Source organism: Patiria miniata, unplaced genomic scaffold, assembly GCF_015706575.1.
Source record: "Patiria miniata isolate m_02_andy unplaced genomic scaffold, ASM1570657v1 HiC_scaffold_14, whole genome shotgun sequence".
Lineage (NCBI taxonomy): Eukaryota > Metazoa > Echinodermata > Asteroidea > Valvatida > Asterinidae > Patiria > Patiria miniata.
This window is the reverse complement of record NW_024037052.1, coordinates 3575535-3595603: the sequence shown is the minus strand read 5'-3', so window position 1 is coordinate 3595603 and position 20069 is coordinate 3575535.

Here is a 20069-nt window from a genome sequence, read left to right as displayed (position 1 = left end):
TATTGACTTCACTCCCACTGTGCAGGATTCAATCAATCGGACCCGCGGGGATTATCCTTTTATAAATCTTCCAGGTCCCGGTTGATTGTGCAGAGTCAGGTACTTATTATCCTGCGCGCTATGCTGGGGCACGTACGGGTTTCCTGGTGACTGATTTCACTGGTTTCTCTGATTGACGATCACGACGAATGTCAAATTTTCACAATGTATCCAACATATCAGACATTCGGATCACAATGAGATGAGACATCACAAATTCAGAACTGTTCTTACTCCCTTCGTTCTTCTGCTGGAGAGTACCTTGTCATCCACGAATCACGTAAACAGGCTGGTGACAGGGCCTGCTACATTCCCGGTATGGAATAGTCCACCCATCCCCATCAGAAACTCAATCAGTGTTTGTCCTTCAAAAAGGTTCTCTGGACCCATGTTTTCTCCAAAGCGTATCTGCTGCCCTCTTTTCTTTGTCTTTTGTCCCTTTTCATTTCTTTGTTATAGCGCCTTGTATCCTTTGGCAAATGACAATTTATTGCTGCGGACACGATGTCGAAATGACTAGGACAGATGGAAGGGTTTCAAAGAGTACAATTTGCTGTTGTTGCGTGAATGGTGCGGTGATGTCAATTGATGACTTCCGTGGCAGTAATGATAAACATGGAGGCCCAGTTTATAGTGCAAGGAAGTTTGACGTCACGAAACATCCGAAACGAAAATTGCCAAAACTGAAGTGTGTTCAAGTTTAACGTTTGTGATTTTGCAGCGAAAACAATTCACGTGACGCTTCACAGTTGCATTCGCTTTGTTTTTCAATGAGTAATAAGAAAGTGTATTCTTTATTGAGATGGCAAAGTACGGTACCCTTTTATAATATTATTGTTCATTACTCTTCAGGACTTGGTTTCTAGTCGCTTAATGCCTTTATTCATTATGCGCTTACAATTAACCGATCTAGCCTCACTTTCACGGCATTCCTGGTGATGCCCAGATAATAAATTCTAGCCACCATCTTGTCAGCGTTAGTGGCAACATTGCCGACGTCAGTATACTAAGTCAACACGAATTCTTGCTTTTAGACGGCGTTCGATCAGCTTTTAACAAAATCTGAATAAGTAGGGCAATTTATATAGAACTTGCTCATGTATAACATGCATCCCTATCGCACCGCTCATGTTTACTTAGGGGTACATGTCAGCGTTGACAAAATTATACTGACGTCAGTATACTAAGTCAACATGAATTCTTGTTTTTAGACGGCGTTCGATCAGCTTTGAAATAAATCCGAAAAAGTAGAGCAATTTATTTAGAATTTGCTCATGTATAGCATGTATCTCTCATCATCATCATTGGGTGGCTGCAGCCGAGATGGATGCAACCAAACTCTTCCAGACTCTCTTGTCCGCCATGGCCGTGGTGATGTCATCAACGTGCTGGCTCACATCATTTCATACAGGGTCGACGTAGTTGAGGGGTCTTCTCCCTCTGTTGGGGCAAGGCAATCGCCAGCAGATGAGGTTGGAGACATCTTGCTCTTTGGCTCAATCAGTGGCGTAGCCAGGAATTTTTCAGTGGGGGGGGGGGGGGGGGGGGGGGGGGGGGGGGCGCTGGGGGGCTGGAACATTTCATGGGGGGCGTCATGTAGATCAATGATAATTGTTTTAGAAACTCAAAATCTCAGTGGGGGGGGGCGACTGGGGGGGGGGGGCGACAATGTTTCATGGGGGCTACGCCACTGGGCTCAATAGCAGTGGCCGGCAAGGCGGGCTCTGCGTTGTGCTACTGTAGTTGAGATATGTTGGATGCTGCCGTATATTTTCGCCTTTGTCTTATGTTCCTTCCAGTAAATATTTTGCGCTCTCATGAGGAGGCGGGTGTAGTGCCATCTGGACTCTGTTTGAGTGGCACTTTCATTGACCATGTATCTCTATCGCACCGCTCAGGTTTGCTTTGGGGGTACAGGTAAGCAACCCTTGTCTCCGTCTTTGCTTCTAAATTGTAGTACATGTAGTTCCTTATACCTTTGAGCGGCTTTTTACTTACGCCTGTACCTCCCGGAAATGAAATAAAAGGAAAACATTTTTCTCAGACTGATTCTACATGTAAGTGTTGTATTAACAAGAAAGAAATCATTGACACAAACAGTGTCCTTATGAAAGGCAAGTATCTTTCCATCCATCAATTGATTTGCTGAAAAAAAAACAAGTTTGTCCGCAGGGCCGCCGAGTGTGTGGATGGAGTGACTGTGCATCCACGTTTCAGTGACGACACGAGTGTATAATCCACCGCGATCGAACTCCTCAACACCGTGCGGTCTGCAGCGCACCACCCGCAGGCTTTTAGGTCGTCTCCCCTTCTAATCACCGCCAAAGCCTGTGTTGGCCATTGTTCCAGCATCGTGCCAAAGGCAACTCATGTGCCGGTTTGCTTGTCTCGGAATCAATGGGACCTGCGTCCTTCCCCCCGTAAGGCTGTAAACTATGAAACCAACAAAGGGCACGTGCACAAGATCAGGAGAAATTAGGTTACCTCCAAGCCCTTCTCAACTTCCTTTTTAGTGCGTAAAGAGATATTCAATAGATACTTTGTTTTCTTTGTCCAGCGATTTCTTTTCTTTGTAATATTTGTATTTGATCTAACCGTCTTACTTAAGTTAAGGTATTGACTTTAGATTAAGGCCTTTATACAGGGCTCGAAATTAGCGGTAGCCCGCTAGCCAAATGCTAGGCAAAACAGCGGCGGGCTAGTCAAACTATTCCTTAAGTAGCCCGGCTGGCGAGTCCAGCCGGGCTACTAAATTATTGGGATTCGGCAAAGATGAAAGGACAGGAAGAAATGAATCATGAAATTAAGAGATCACACCTATCAATATGTGTATCAACTGTTTTAACGGGTAAAGTTATAAGATCTGTTTATTAAAAACACTGACAAAATTGCCTCAGAATAGATGAGAAATCAGTTGGAAATGGGTAAAAGCGAATTTTACCTACGACCTGTTTTCGTACCTAGGTCTCCTTGTTCGATCACGTCTGTTTTCACATTGCGTACTTGCGTGAGAACGAAAATGATAAGGACGCGAAAATACCTACCTACATCTGATGGATTCTAGATTTCGTTTGGATCACGTTTTAATACAGTTTTTATCAACGGTCATTTGAGATTTGTTTGTAAATAAAAATAAATCTTTCAAGTTTGTTCCAAAAAAAATTGTCTGCCACAAAATTATTCCATGAATATTCATGCTTAAACGAGTGATCGAGTTCCACGAAACCACATGGAAGTTTTCGGAAGTGACAGGTCCATTTTTTGCAGGATATTTCTCTTTCTCATCATGCGATTTTTCAGTTTCAATAAAATTCCGCAGGAGATCTTTTTTAAGAAATCAATATACCAAACTAGTTTTAAAAACTTTTACACATTAGTTATTCTTTTCGAGGGGCCCTGAAGTGCCACCAGCAGGCCCGGATTAATTGTTTCGTAGGCCCGCCTAGGCACCAGTGTTCCGAAGAATAGAGAGGGAAGGGGAAAGGATGAGGGAATAAGAACACAGTGAAGAATGCAAATAATAAAAACCGCTGCTCAAACTCTGCAAAGCTAAAATCCGGTTCTGAAACCCGTGTCAAAAGATTGTACATTCTGTCATGTCGGCAAAAGCTGCCGCGCGAAGTCGCTTCATATACGGACAGCTGCAGCTGTGCATATAAAAAATAAAAAAATAAAAAATTCTACTATAGGATTTAAAGACCCCCCCCCTGCAGTCTGGGATCAGGGAACAGGCCTGAACAAGGTATGCGCAAAGGTACTGAGCATGTACATGCAGTTTTGCGACAATGCGATAAAAACATCGTAGCTGGATTGAATTTTGTATTTTCGAGCAATTTTAAAAATTAATTTCGAACGATTACAGTACAAGCTCTCAATATAACAAATTAATCATTCTTGCAATTGTGCTGCGATAGAAAAGAAAGAAAATAAAACAAAAAGTTATGTGGCGATGGCCAAGTCTTCAGGAGTCGGACTTATGACCCTAACTCAATGAGCCCCTTACCGACTTCCATATAGAACTCTTCTGGGACTCGGTACCCGGCCCACCACACCTCCTTCCCTGTCCATCCATGTAACTCGAAAGTCAGGCACCATAAAGGGAGGAAACGAGGTGGCACCCTAAGCCTTGCTGCCGAGTCAGCAAAAGAACCCCGTACCTATACGCAGACGCCAACCTGGACTTCGCAGACAGTCCCAACTTGTGAGTCAGCTTACCGACCGACCGAGCTAACTGCTGTTGGTAAATGACGACGGGAAATTAATACTCTTAAATGACAGAACCGCGGGCATCGAAAACCAAAAAGTGACACCAAGCGGGTTCGAACCCCTAACCCTGGGTCCACTGTCAGACAGCTTAACAGCTAAGCTGTTTCAGTAAGTGCTTTTATCTTTGCGTTTATAAAACTTATTCCTTATTTCCGCAGTGGGAGACTTACTTTGTGTTTCATAGCTGCACAATAGATGCATCAGCATCGTGCTATATACATGAATGCTGTTACGTAACTCTTTTCTACATTCATTCTTATGTACCGAGCAGTTGACTATTCAGAGTCGCTACGAGCAGTTAACCTTACCAAGCTCGTCCTTGTTCTGTCTTGTCAATCATTGTTTCGCGTCGCACGTCTTTCGGCCGGCACTGACGTATCGCTATGATTGAGAGAAATTCTAGCAAGTTTCCCCAAACTCATTATATTTATATCAAACTACTGACCCGTTTACAAATTTTTACGAGGGAATTTTGTTTGTCTAATTCCGCTCCCTTAGCTAGCTTGGGAAACTTCATCTTTTCTTGTACTAACGCTAAGTCTGGGGAATGATGCCATTCTAATACAATGTCACATTAACGTCAGCCTGTGGTATGATTAACATCGAGACTACGCGAGTGCAATGGCGGCCAGTGGCGTAAATCTGTGCTGGCGAGTTGGGGGGGGGGGGGGATTACCAAAATCATAAAATTCGGGCGATTCACAATGCAGTGAGCCACCAAGAGTTTGCAATGAAGAGTCAGTTTTTCAAATTACGGTCGACAAAACAAGGCCCATTTGAATGTGTGTCATTAAACAACTTTAGCTAAGCGTTCTGCCGCTTACTAAAACACCACATTGATACAAAGAAAACAAAAAGGCACATTTATACTCGAATCATACGCCTACGAAACTACTGACCGGAAAAAAACTAACAACTTCAAATGTCCCGTGCTGCGAATTTGTCGACCATCTCCCACAATGCACTGAGAAAAATGAACTCTCCGTAGCAAACTTTTGTTGGTACATGAAACGCCAGAATTGCCCGGCCGTAGACGTTCGAAGGGGGGGGGGGGCCTGGACACCACATTATACTGGGACGCTCTTTATCAATTATGTATAAATCATTTTTAAACGTGATCATAATGCTTTCATGTGCGTTTGAGGGCTGTTTTATTTTCAAGAACCGGAAAATGTCCCTGTCTAAAAAAACACATAATACAAATCTGTAGCCATAGATTAGGCCTATTGGGAGTGGGGGTACTAGGACGGATCCAGAACACACTTTTGTCGGGGGGGGGGGAGGGGGCTGTACAAATCAAGCCAGGCCAAACTGGTATATTTCCTAGCTCTAACAGCCTGTTTGCAACAATGCTCGAGGGCGGCATTCGCTTCTCAAAGTGGGGGTGGTACATACATATGTATCTTGATCAGTACTAATTGTGCGAGTGCGAAACCTAAACAGCGCGGGGTTCGGGGCCCGCTTAATAAGGGCCCCTGAAAAATTGGATTCTAGGCGCCCTGTGGTGCGATCCAAGGCAATTTTTACGACTGCCAAAGTTTTAGCACAAGATCATCATTTAAACATCTTTTTCGAGTTTGGAGTAATTAAATCAGCTGTTCTGAGCTATAAAAATCAAATGTAGGCTACGTATTTTTATTCAGGGACGAAAAACGTTGGAGAACGACATCAGTCCCCCCGTTCCCCACCGATCGACGCCCATGGTTGGCATTGTGCTTCAGAACGACAGACTTTACACGTGCATTTTACACGTAGGGCCAATGCATACACGCTGTACAGCGTCAGTCATGGCACACTGCGGTATTTTCGTAGGCCCTCCCCCAAGTTTTCGTAGGCCCCCATATTTTTCGTAGGCCCTAGGCACAGTGCCTACTGTGCCTGTTGGGCAATCCGGGCCTGGCCACCAGGGGTCAACTTTAAGGCCCTATACACGTTTTACATGTATGCACATTGCCACATTAGGCTATTGTTTATAAAAAATGAGACACTATAATGAAAAAACATGCAGGCTAGTGAACATGCCCGCGGGCTAGTTAAGAGTCTGTTTCAGTAGCCCGGCTGGCTAGTGAGCTAAAAAGTTAAGGTCGAACCCTGCTTTATACCTGTTCCTTGAAAAAAGGACGATGGAAGTGGCAGTGTTGTAGTCGAGACCGGATAGTCCGAGACCGAGACCAAGACCGAGACCTGAAGAGTCGAGACCGAGACCGAGACCGAGACCAGCCCCTTCAAGGCGGACCGAGACCGAGACCAATATGGTCCGAGACCGAGACCGAGACCGAGACCGCTGATAATAAATAACAAAAGTCGAAATAAAAAAAACAAGACACATTATTATAGTTGAAAGTTGTAACCTTTCTATTCACAAAGATTACAGACCAAAATTTTGACCAGTGGAAGTGTTGACAAATTGATACATGACACCCTACTTGAGCAAACAGTAGTTACACTTAAGAAATATGGGCTTTGACATGTTGTCTGCACCCAATCGTGACAAAAGTAAAAAGTTAAAGGCAGATGTTTAATCTGTTATAGGAACTCGAATCCTAAACTCCACAGTCACCCCTTGGTTTCAGCTATGACTTCTAACGGATATTTAAAGATGCAATTTTAATTTTACATTGTGCCTTTTTTTTCCCTAAAATAAATATAGGACTTAACTTCTAACAAGACTTGTGTACTTGATTTAAAAAAAATGGAAGCTAGAAAATGTTGAATTAATTTTAAAATTTCTGTCATAGAATGTGGACTTGTACATGTAGACCCACAAGTTGCGAAGTGGTAGCCAGAATGTGTCAGATATGGATTTTGTTTTTTTTTCTGAACGGGATTTTAATTTTTGAGGAATAATGGGGTACTTCAAAATGAGCAGCCAGAAAATGGGGTCTCATCATACACTCTCATGGCAACAGTGAGTGGTAACTGGTGAGAGTGTGTGAGTTCAATGCTGGAAAATCAGGTAGGAAAATTTACTTTTTCTTCAAAATACTGTCCCAAATTAAAGAGAACATTGTGTGGGGTCGAAAATATAACTAATTTGAAGCACCTCATTTATTATCAGAATACAAAATGCAAGTGCACAGAAAATGCACAGGGGTGGGCTAAACTACACAATCCCCGAAAATGGCAGGCCCTTATTGCATAAATTGTTACAAGTTTATACTTTGCTTATGTGCCCGACACAACAGATAAATGCCGAACTTGTTCCAAATCGTTCAGTGACTGCTACTGCTGCAGCTTTACATGTACTTATGGGACTTCCAACGTGCAGTCGAGTCCAAACCGACGACGATATATAACAAGCTTCATCTACGGGCTAGCAAATGTTTTAACTATCAACGGTACTGAACGAAGTGAACTCAAAGTAATCAATCGAGCTGTAAAAGCTACATATTGCCGGTCTCCACCCGAGACCAGCCAAAATATCGAGACCAAAGGGGACCGAGACCGAGACCAAGACCGAGACCACAGCTTCCGAGACCGAGACCGAGACCGAGACCAGCAAAAAGTGGTCTCGAGACCGGTCTCGAGACCGAGACCGGTCTCGAGACCTACAACACTGGGAAGTGGAGGATCATGATAATTACAACATTAATTACCCGGTCCCTAACCACGTTGTCCTTCAATCGACACGATGTGGATGCTATATCAGATTATGTTCTGTATAGAGTGCTCTCGAGACATACCGCCGGTACGTGACCCGGCCGTTACCAGAGAGTCACAGTCGCCACTAGGCAAATATAGAGCCGCACGCAGTAGTTAATTGGCATTTAATAGGCAATTAATTAATCCTTCAAAGCTGTGATGGATGACACAAACTGTTAAAAAAAACGCGGAGCCAACACCCAGTGCTCCTATATAGTGAACATTAGGTGTCGGGCATATGGAACAAACGGACGTAATCGTTGTGAACAGACGTCTCACGATCGGAACCTATTCCTCCACCGCACCGCCAGATTCTTTTCGGGTACAGGGGCGAGCGACCCGTGTGCCTCTGTTCCTTGTTTGAGTAGCCTTTACCTTGAGTGGCTTCCAGCCTTGTGTAGGACGACTTCCATTACGATTTGCTGTACGAGAGACATAATTGGAAGACTATCTTAACATGCTCTGATCGAGGAGGCTGGTGCCAAATGATGTATGGCTCGTATTTTAATACTGCAAAGTTCTTCTTGATGCTGGAACTGTCACTTCTAGCTCCAAGCTTTCAACAGAAGTGCATTCACTTTAGCGAACGTGACATCCTTCCTTGATTGGTGCTAAAGAAGTGACACACACCGTAATTAAACACGCTCGATCCTGACCAGCATGGTATTAAGAGCGCACTAAGAAATGCACAGATATTTACACTCCTGCTCCGTAAATGATCCCAATAATTATGTCTTCACTCTCCCAACACAAGGGCATTATCCAAATTCATTCCTATACTTTGACCCAGCTGTTGAAAACAGTCTACCTCCGGGACAGCCAGTGTATCTTCGCCAAAGCCAAAGTCAAGCTAAAGAGGAAAGGGGAAAAAGTGACGAAGCAATTCGATACAAATATATACGAGTTGGGAATAGGCTTGTTGCCTTCATTTGGGAAGAATCCAGAATTGGGTCCACATGTAGTACTGGGATGAAATGAAGGACGGAATGAGGGGGAGGGTGCGTGAAGAGTATAGGAAAAGCATAGCTTGGAATAACCAATTATTTCAATTCCATATAAATGAGACATTTTTTTTATCATGAACTATTCTTTTCACAATCATGCATAATATAGATATTTGTGTTATACCTCTCGATTTGACATTCAAAATATAATGAGGCAAATGACTATATGGGTAAAACTGTATTGGTTTTCATTGTGCAAGATATGTAACTCTTGAGATTTCAATAGCAGATTTATCGACCTTAAAAAAAGTCTTTGATGACAGCATCCACAAATATACTCAAGGTGCTAAGACAACACAAGATGCTGTGTAGAGACAGAAGATAATTAAAATGTCTGGTTCCAAGTGCCCACCAGAGTGGTACAAGAATAATCATATGTCCTCGCATCACTTGACTCTACAGCAGCTGCCTATCGGACCTTTACTGTGCGTAAGGCATCCCAGCCCTAGCTCGAGAACCTCCAACATCTAGAGAGTTCCATCGGCAAAGGCGCAGGATGACACGGAGTCGTCATCAGTTAAAAAAAACCCTGAGAACAGGTTGATCAAACGCCCACTCTGCAGCATGTCACTCGTAAGCAACACAAAGGTGTAGGCAATGCGGAAGAGTATCATCCAAAACCAAAGGGATATGAGCCACACAGCGTCAATACCACTCAACCAAGTTGAGCAAATTTGATAAACGGGCGCCTTCGTCTGAAACTAATGTTCCTTCGCCTAAAGCTAATGTTCGACTTTTGCAAATCTTCGGTTATACCAACGTTATGAGTAGAAAGGAATCCAGAAGCCATTGACATCAAGTGCTTTCTCAATAAAGCCTTGCAGCTGTCCACCTGTTCGTTGCTGCAAATGTATAAAAGTAATGTTCATTTTTTTCATATACATGTGTATATTTTAACGCTGTTCTATTTTAAAGTTAGTTCTAGAATGGAGGGTGTTCCTGTATGTATACTGTCCATGTACAATATTCTTTTTCATGGGTTTGTTCTTACCCTTAGGGCTCTCAATCTAAAATTGAAGGCAATGCACCTTTTATTTCCAACAATTAGAATGAATTAATACATTTCAATTATATTTTTAAGGAAACATTTCGTACAAGAACAATTTGTTTAAATGGAACCTGTCGATTCTCAGCAATTTGGAATCTGCTGGATTTTTCATCCATACTGTTTTCATACTGTTGACACACCAGATAATCAGTGTATTTTTAAAGACAATTATACAACACCTGAATAAATCCCTGTCACCTGATTGGTGGATCGTTGATCACATGTAATTGAATTATTCGTACCAACGCACTGCGCGCGCGTGGCGCGCAGCGCACAGTGCAATGGAAGTTCTATTGCACGATGTCACTGCTGCTGGTGGTGGCGCTGTTTTAAATCGAGATAAATTTAATATGATTGTTCTCAACCTGTTGAACAGTTTGCATTAATATAAATATGATGAACTTGTCGAACTTTTAAACAGTTTTTAACCTGAATAAATTGGCTATTAAAAGTCAACCAATCAGATGACAAGGATTTTTTCAGGTGTTATATAAAACAAATAATGAATGTTTCACCTTCGTGCAATGGAAAGAATAATTTCATTCGGTGACAGATGAAATATTCCATTCCACTTCACCTCACGAAATTATTCTTGCCATTGCACTCACAAACATTCATTATTTGTATAATATGCAAATAAATATTATCCGATAGTGTTGTTATCTGCTACAAACTTTGGGTCAGAACTACATCGGGGCCTTCAGATTTAGGTGAGAACAACTCATTTGGAGAGTGCAAATATGATTGTTAATTAGTTTCCCACTTGGAGCATGTCTGTCCAGCATTGGCTTTGTATGTGTCAATACACCGTAAATGTTTTCATTTTGACATATACTGGAATACAAAAACGGTATATTTCAATAGCAGCTTGCTTGGATTTCTCTATCAGAATCTAGAGTAATTTGACACTGGATATAACCAACCAGTGATTTTCAGTGGACTCTAAGTACCAAATTAAAGGGATCAAAATGTCTCATTTGTATCTTTCAAACTTTACGTAATGTGCCCAGTTTTAGGTGCAAAATGACACCACCAAGGAATCCAATGACGAAAAGTGACTGTTCTTCATAGGTTTGCTCAATGCGCATATCCATGGCTGACAGTTTATACTGAAATGGCTAGAAATATTTCTTTTTTTTAATATTCAAAACAATTACTGAAGGATATGAAATGTCTTCCTGTTTGGCCATGGAATTAAGCTTTTCATTCACGTGTCATATTGTCCGCGGTAGTCCCAGAACAAAGAGATTCCTTTCCACATGAAATAGCAAAATATATATTTTCTAAGAATTCAAAACTGAATTGGTTTGGTGCACAGACTCAACCCTCCTGCTATCAATATAGCTCTCAGTCAAAATATGCACGCATGCGGACGCGTTAAACAAGAACATTGAGAGCACTCCACACAAACAACAGACGAGCGAACTTGATAGCTCTAATGAACAGAAATAGAGCTCCGCCAGGGAATTAAACCTGCCGATGGGCTCTCGTGGCCTTTAAAAAAAGGTCATTCTCCTCTCGACAACGCGCTCGATCAATACAAACCCGAATATACACGGAGCAGCACACAGCTGGGCATATTTGTTGATCCCCTCATACTTGGCACGATTCCAATAAACAGGTAAACATGTAACACGAAGATGACTCCAGAAGATTGGGGAATGAATTTCAACCTCGTTTTCCAGTTTTGGCCGACTCTTCTCTTGCCACGGGCCGAAAGCTGTTAGCCTGACAGAAGTAATTTGGAGGTTGGCCGTTCTTTGCCTCGTTTGTAATTCATGAATTCCTGCTGATGATATTCAACATTTGAGGGTAGATTACTTATTTTACCATACTCCCAGATGACCCGGGAAAATTATAACCCGTCGCCAGGGACACACACAGCAATGGTAAATAATACAAGTGTTTAACAGTACAAGTGCAAGGTATCCAAGCACCACCTTTCGTCGCACATAATTAAAGGGCCCATGAAATTATTTTTTTTTTCTGAGGAACGTATTTTGTGCAACGTTCTGCTCCTCTTAAATTTATTTAAAAAACTATTTGACATCCCTTTTTGGTTTATTTTATTGAAAAGTGCTTTTTGCCATGCTTTTCTGGACAACTGAGGTCGCTGTTTTGTGATGTCATTTCAGGAAGACACTATGCAGTTTGGGGGTTTTTAGTTAAAATTGTGAACCCGAAAATTGGCTCATTGAAAACTTCTTGGCTGACTGCCATGTACTGACGACAACAACAAATCATTTTAGAAAAGAAATATTACGACAGCAAAATATCAAAAAAATTGGCTGAAATAACTGGAACATTAAGTTTTCTGCCTGATATGAAATCACAAATTTTGCTCATGAATATGGACATTTGCATTAGCATATACAACTCCAAAATGTATCAAAAACCATTGAAGATGGCCAAACAAAATTGACAATTAGGTTAAATAGGACACAAAGGTGCATTTTCAAGGATTCCATTAAACAATTACATTGCATGGACCCTTAAGTAATCCATTCTTATATCTTTTGTCATCATAAAAATTAAAACAGGTGGTTAATTGACAATAAGATCGTACAACAACTTTAAATTATAGTATGTTTAAAGTAAATATTTCTTTAAAAAAAACACCTCTACATAACATGGAATTTATGGGAAGGCCCATGTGCATCAAACTCGTTCGATTTAATAAAAACATCCATATTGTCGTTTTTTGTTTTTTGACACAGTTTGTTTTGCTGCCGATGCTTAGGAACATTAAATTACTTCCGTTCGATGGTTGGGAAGAAGATGGACGATTTGTAATTTTCCTGCTTGCCCAGGATTAAAAATGAAAAGAATTCTGATAGCTTCTGAGCAAATTGCATGGAGCGAATGCGTCGACATTTAAACGAATGTGTCCTGACTCGCAATGCAGAAAACAAAGTAGAGAGGAGAGAACCTCAATAATTGGCTGTTGTCCACCAACAAATGTAGTTCGCTTGATAGTCATTTTACTTTGAAGAAATACAAACGACGTTTGCCCACTGTGTAAATGTAGCTAAAAGCAACACGGTTACATGCCCTCGATTTGGCCCAAAAGTCTGCCAGGCATGTAAAGTCACTAGTACTTCAATGCAGACTATAAGAAGAAACCCATACAGCAAAAAAAAAGACACCTAGAAATGAAAAGTGCAAACACTACAGGTTTCCATTACATGGCGAATGTGACTACACATACGAGATTTTTTTTAAAGTGCATGTCTTATTCGAACGTCATCTGTGGCCCGCTGGGTTAAGTTGTTTGTTATACAAAACCTGCTCTCTGGGACAGCGATAATCCCAACTGAGTACCCCCTCTGGATGGAGAACGCAGCAGCCAAGCCTCGTAATCTCAGGCCATCTTTCACGCGCTCGGGAGAGAGAGAGAGCTAGAGACGGGGATCGAGAGGGGAGAGAAGGAATTTGATAACTTTACCCATCGAGGCTTCGGTGAAATGAACGTTGCCATAACAACGTCGTCTTCCCTTTCCACGTCCGTGCATTCCGTCTGACTTGTTTACTTTCTAAGTTTAGGCCTATTTGGTTTGGAGGCAGGCGGTGTCCTGGTGAGGATGAGGGGGTTAACGGACCAGCTCGGCTCAAAGCACAAAATACCATCAACAATTGCTTTGGTTGGTCCCAAATGCTATGTAAATGCATTTTGTTTTAGATATTTGCCTATGCCTTGCTTTTTGTCTTGAGAATTCCTCATGAGAAATGATGACCAGGGGTCTTTCAAGCTAAATACTAGTCTGCCTAGGCTTTTCTCCAACACGTAGACCTGCAAAACTAATCAGTTCAAGCACATTAGGACTCGGTTCGCTGGATTCTTGAACACATCAAGACAAGGGCATGACCAGGATGCATATGCGCTGCGTATATGCAAGGCATGACGCATGCCATGATGATGACAAATAAATCTCGAGTGTCCATGAACGCAGGATGCATCGCCTTTCATTTACGCTTGTTAAAGCTGATTCGATTTCGACAATCTGCCGGATCATGGCATCAGTAGCAATATACCTAAGCGTGCAGTAATTTGAAGCCTACAGATCGGAACGTTAACCCTAAAGCTACTATCAATAACTGTATACCTTTAATCAAATTTACGAATGTTGGACTTTTCACTGAATGTCGAGTTCAGTTCAGCAATTGAGTTTTGGACAAATCTGCACTTAATAGCCTACTTATTTATTCACGACAGTATTTTGTTTTGAAGAGGTCCGTGGTTTGTGCATTGTCTGTTAATTTTAAGCCAAAAAGAGGTAAAGATAACTGTGCTAATTTGGAGTGTCACCCGAAAAATATATTTCCTTTTAGATTGTTATTATTTTGCTTGCAGTTTAAACTTTCTTCAATTATCAATGATACATTGAGCGTACAAAATCGGTCCACGTGTATAATTCCTACACAAATTTCTACTTATTTGCACCCTGACCATAATTCAGTTGTCGCAGGATAGACTGGTTTCCAACATTTCAGAATCCCAACCCTATACTGTCTACACGCAAGACGACAAACATTGGGGACAAAAGTGGATTTTTGTTAAAATGAAACACAGACGAAAGTTGCAAAATACGTTAGGAGAGCTGTACGGACAGTATGCCTACATCGTTAAAAACAATCACACAAAACACGAGCCAGTTTGGGGGTTAAAGGGACATTACGGCCTAAAACCTCCGAAAATTGTGTGTTTTGGACTTTTTCAAAAGTCTGGTTGAAAGAAAACTACCCTAATGTCTTACCGTTCACGAGAAAAGACGAGAAATAAAACCCCGGTTGTTTTACATCAGACGCGGCGGACATTACTGTGGCATACGCATACGTAATGCATTGTGCGGCAGGATTCACGACTAGCACCCAACAGATCGATTTTTGAGAGTCCAAATTTTAAACCCCGAAATTCGTTCTCGCAAGAATAACATCAAAAGGCCTAGTTTTTAAAGGATGGTTGTGTGGATATTAATATCATTCTTTTAAAAGCTCTTTCCAACTAACATCGTTTTGTTTGAAACGCGTTTTGTAATCACATTGGGCTAATTCCAGGACGTAATAGCCCCTTTAATTCGAGGTATTTGACAAAATGGGGATTTACAGTATTAACTGTTCACATGGACATTTTAGGTGGAAAACAAACACGTTTTTGTTCAAAGTCAAACGACAGCTCCTCAGCCTATACCATGCTGATGTACGGATATCGGCACTACATAACCTTTGAAAGTGATTTATGCGATTATTTCTATCCATCAAAATCTTCTAGCAATGTTCCTACTAGTTTTCCCTTAACTCCAAATAGCTACGTTACCAATCTAATAGAAAAAAGATTGAATAAATCAGCGTCTTATCTTCCCTTCGTGGATCAAAATGGCTCCACTGAAATATGAGTTACATGATTTGGGGGGAATTTTGGAGATAACCCAAGATGGGCAGATGCAATAGAATCAATTTCATACTCCAATGGCCTTCGCAGTCATTATTTATTTTTCTTCAACTCGTTGGATAATCAGAGCTCAAAGGCATTTGAATTGTCCTCGGTGCCAAGGTTATTTCTGACGTCGTGAGCGATACGGTTTTCAATTGATGCCTGGGCTTTTGTAAACAGTTTTTGTTTGAAATAGTCCTTGACCGTACGATTCTAAGCCTCACAAGGAAATACAGTTTTGTCCTGATATCCCACGAAATTTGTCGCTTATTCATTTTTTTTTAGTAAAATAGAAAGAGCTCTATCTGCCCTTTATTCTGCATTTGATATTACTCGGTTGAAAGATATATACATTTGAAAACAACAAAAAACAAAACTACAAAATTATTATAAAATACCTTACTTGACTGTAAGTGAATGATAGTATAGCCTAGTCTTAAGTATCCTGTGCTTTCATTTCAAGAAAAAAAAAATTGTATTTGTTTCCAACGATGGCCGGCCATCGTTCGAAAAAAATAGACTTTTTTTTCAAATACTGCCCCAAAATAGTTAGTTCAAATTTGGTTTGCAATCGGTTACACATCCGTGAACGGACGACAATGTTGGTTATTAGTGTTCAATATTCCCAATATGTGTAAAACTGCAAAGTTTCTTTTTCAAAAAAGCAATAGGTGAGTTTGCAAAATAAGCCAATTAAAAAAAAACCCACATGTTTACAAGAAAATAGGTCGCCGCGCAGATGTGTGGTACTACAGACAACGTGTTTACAAATTTTGATGTTGTGTCAATTGTGGTATATTACTTTCAGCAATCGGCTCTCTCTTCATTGCATACCACTCGAAACCACTAGCACTCGAAATACGGATTGTTTAAAGTTGCTGTCCCGTGCTATTTCGAAGTTTCACCTCCCAAAATAGATTTTGTGCTTAAATTGCTCGTTCTTATTCACTTTTGAATGAGACATCAAACCATATACTCCGCCCATTTTATTAACTTTATTAAGTTCGAATTAAATCGGGTACGACAAGATTATAGGCGTATTTCTTGTGCGCTATGGGCGCAAAAACAACCCACCATAATAGCGTGTTTTTTTTTTCGTTTCAATAAAACATACACATTGAAACTTCGAACAAAATGTGATAAACTTCAAAAGTATTAACGTGTTAATAGTTTTGGGAAATGACATAAGACAGATGCTTTGACAACTGAAAAGCATGACGTCACTGGCAATGCGGCTATACGTTTCGCCACACAATCCTGTTGGCCTATATTCGCGCAAAAGTTTCGCTACACATTCTGTTGTCTGCATTTAATCTCTTCTTGGACGTGTTGCTAACAAAGTAAAGTTTTTACTGCTGTACTGTGAATTGGGACCATCGAACAGTCTAGAGTTGAACCTACTCCTAAGGTTACATTTCATTGTGTCACTTGGACAAGAACCGATTTAAAGATACAATTCAGCTGAATGTGGCCAGGTGCACACGCGGACATGTACAATGCACTCGCATTAAAAAGCCTTTCCTGTTGTGTAACTTAAGAAAAGCTATTTTGTGAGGGCGTACATATTAAAATAGAACATAGCTAGTGCTTTAGATGTAAAGGTTCTAATTGGAAAAAAAATAAGAAAAGCTGTATCCTCAAGCAATTGTGATGACGTCAGTGAATATTGTACTTTAAGAAATATAACTGAAAACTAAGTAAAAGCCAGCTTTCCGGCGAGATTCTGTGTTTCTCCTGAACGAACGTATTGTGTATCACGGGGAGTTTCATCGGGCGTGTTTGTTGTCCTGCACGAGGGGGTGGAGTTATATCAAAATATCTGTTACTTCGCAATACTACTCTGCACGTTCCACAGTGGCTCTTATTGATACTTGAAACTCATGTTTTTTTTACGGCGTTAAGACTTTTGTTGTGTTCTAACATGGTCATGAGTACGTCATTGTGTCTCTTATTTAAGTACAGTAGACCTGGTTTGAATTCAAAAGAATTTGATTTAGGTCTATTTCGATATTTGGATTCGGCATGATTTATTTCATTTCCCCTTACTGGGCTGAAAGGGGTATTACGGCCTGAAATCCCTGGAAATTTTATGTTTTTAATTGTTTACTTACACTATTTTAAAAGGTCTAGTTGAAAGGAAACTTATGTTATTTTACATAACCTAATGTCTTACCGTTCCCGTTCCCATTGGACACAACGGAGTATGCATACGTTGTTCATGTCGTTTTCATTCAATGTGCGATACACGTTGTGTGTGTCACATAAATTACACACAGCACAAATGCACAAAATGTGGATTCTTACACGTCCGCAGAAGGCGAACACTCAACGGCTGGAATCACAACTATCACTGAACAGGCCGTTGTTTTGGGGTCACCAAAGTGGATTCCGAAATTTGTTACCGCACGAATAACACAAGGGTAACACAAAAAGTCCCAGTTTTAAAGGATAGTTGTCTGGATGTTTATATCCTACTTTTCAATTTCATTCCGATTAACAACGATTTTGTTCGAAACGCGTTTTGTACCAAATTGGGCGTGTACCACGTCGAAATGTCGGTTTTATATCCAGTATTATTTTAAGATCTATTTGTGACTAAGTTGTGTTTAGTTACATATGATGTAGTTTATATTTTTACTTGATTTGATTGAAAATAAAACAAGCCTCTTGTTCCCTTTCCAATTTACTTTGAGAGTTTCGTCGATAGCTCTTTTCTTGGCAACACCACTCACTCATCTGTGAACGAGCAAACATGGTATCCTGTTTCCTCTTCGGAAATGTCACATTCCCTTCGGCGCACGGATTGGGATTGACATAATCGTGGTGGTATCATCTTCGGCGATGCATTGGGGAATAAACAGGTGATAGCTCTCACTATATCTGAAAAAGCCTGTCGAATGCCTTGAATAGGACTATTTGGACAGCCAAATCTCGTGGGCCTTCGAATGATTAAGGAAAGCAGAGGAAAAACTCGAGTGCCGCGTCTGCCCGCTCTGCACTATCACAAGATTGAAAACTATAAAAAGCGTACAGAACAATATCTGAAATAATACCTTTTTGATACCTTTTGAATGGGGAGACTTTCAAAACAAAGTTACAATCCTTGTCGGATATCATAAGCGTTTATAAACAGACGTTATTTGTATTCATATTTAATAATTGCTCTCGTTTAATTTCCCCAGAGTGCTGTAAACATCAACATTGCCTGTATTTTTGGATGGAATAGAGCACTAAAACCGATCTTTTATAAAGTATTTGGATTTGTGGGCATGAAATCCATTGACGTAAAATGTCACCAATCATTGTAATCCGTCGGTTTGGTAATTCGTCGAGTTTAGATCCATAGCTCTCGCAGGGAAATGATCAACCGTCATTTAGTACATTTAAAGGGGTATTATCTGGCCTGCAATCCCCGAAATGTTAATGTTTTGACTAGTTTACCTACAAAAAAAATAAAAGGTCTAGTTGAAAAGAGACTAACCTAATGTCTTACTTTTACCGAGACAAGACGAAAAAAAAAGGTTTTTACGTCGGACACGACGGAGTACGCATACGTTTTTCTTGTCGTTTTCATTCAATGGGCGATGCACGTTGTGTGTGTCACATAAATTACAAGCAGCGCCAATGCACAAATGTGTTTTTTTTTTTGCACGTCCGTAGAAGGCAAACACTTTACAAGTGTTCCAAAGTGTACCCCGAAATTCATTCTCGCACGAATAGCACAAGAATAACACAAAAGCGCCCACTTTTTAAAGAATATGAGATGTGAGGATGTTTTTATCCTTCCTTTAAATTTTTTTTTCTTCGATTAACATCATTTTGTTTAAAAAGCGTTTTGTAGCCCAATTGGGCACATTCCAGGACGTAATGTCCCTTGAACTACGTTTTCATCACGGACAAATGACTTTCACACGTTGAATTCGTGTCGATTCCGACTGCTAATTCACTTGTCAGGCCTTTGCAAGGCCACCTTCAATCCAATTATCCGACCGTCAACAATAATTGTCGTTACTCCTCCCAAACTCTCTCTCTCTCCCTCTCTGAGTGTCGTCAGTCTGCTGGATATTACAGGAGGCTGATGAATTTATTCCTTCTCCGCTGGACCGTTGTAATTGGGTCACGAGACCCGGTAGTCATGCATGATGAGACCGGAGCGCCACGTTTAACTGCAACCAGCCGAACGTGACACATATTGCAGATCAAGTCCACGTCGCCTCATGCATTTATACAAGGCATTTCGTCTAAATTTCCTTGATCATGAAGTAGGTCACCAGACCGCAGAGCTATGTCGGTTTTTGTGTATAATTGCCTATTGGAAAACCAGACTTGCTCCTTGCTCGATACAAAGTCGGGATATAGTCGGAGTTATAAGCTTATGCATTCAATCAGCATTGCAGACGTATCCAAGTCCCCATGCCGTCATCATGACGTCACTAAGTCATATGACCCGGAAATCTTTGTCTAGATAAACTGTCATGACGTTCGTAAATGACGTAATTAAACATGAAAGATAGCTGATCGCAAAAGCAGGCCCGTCGCCAAGGGGGTTGGGGGCCTGGTGGGGCCAGACCCCCCTTGGCGAGCAATTGCACCCCACAACGGCCCAAAAGCCATACATATGTATTTTTGTATTTTTTAT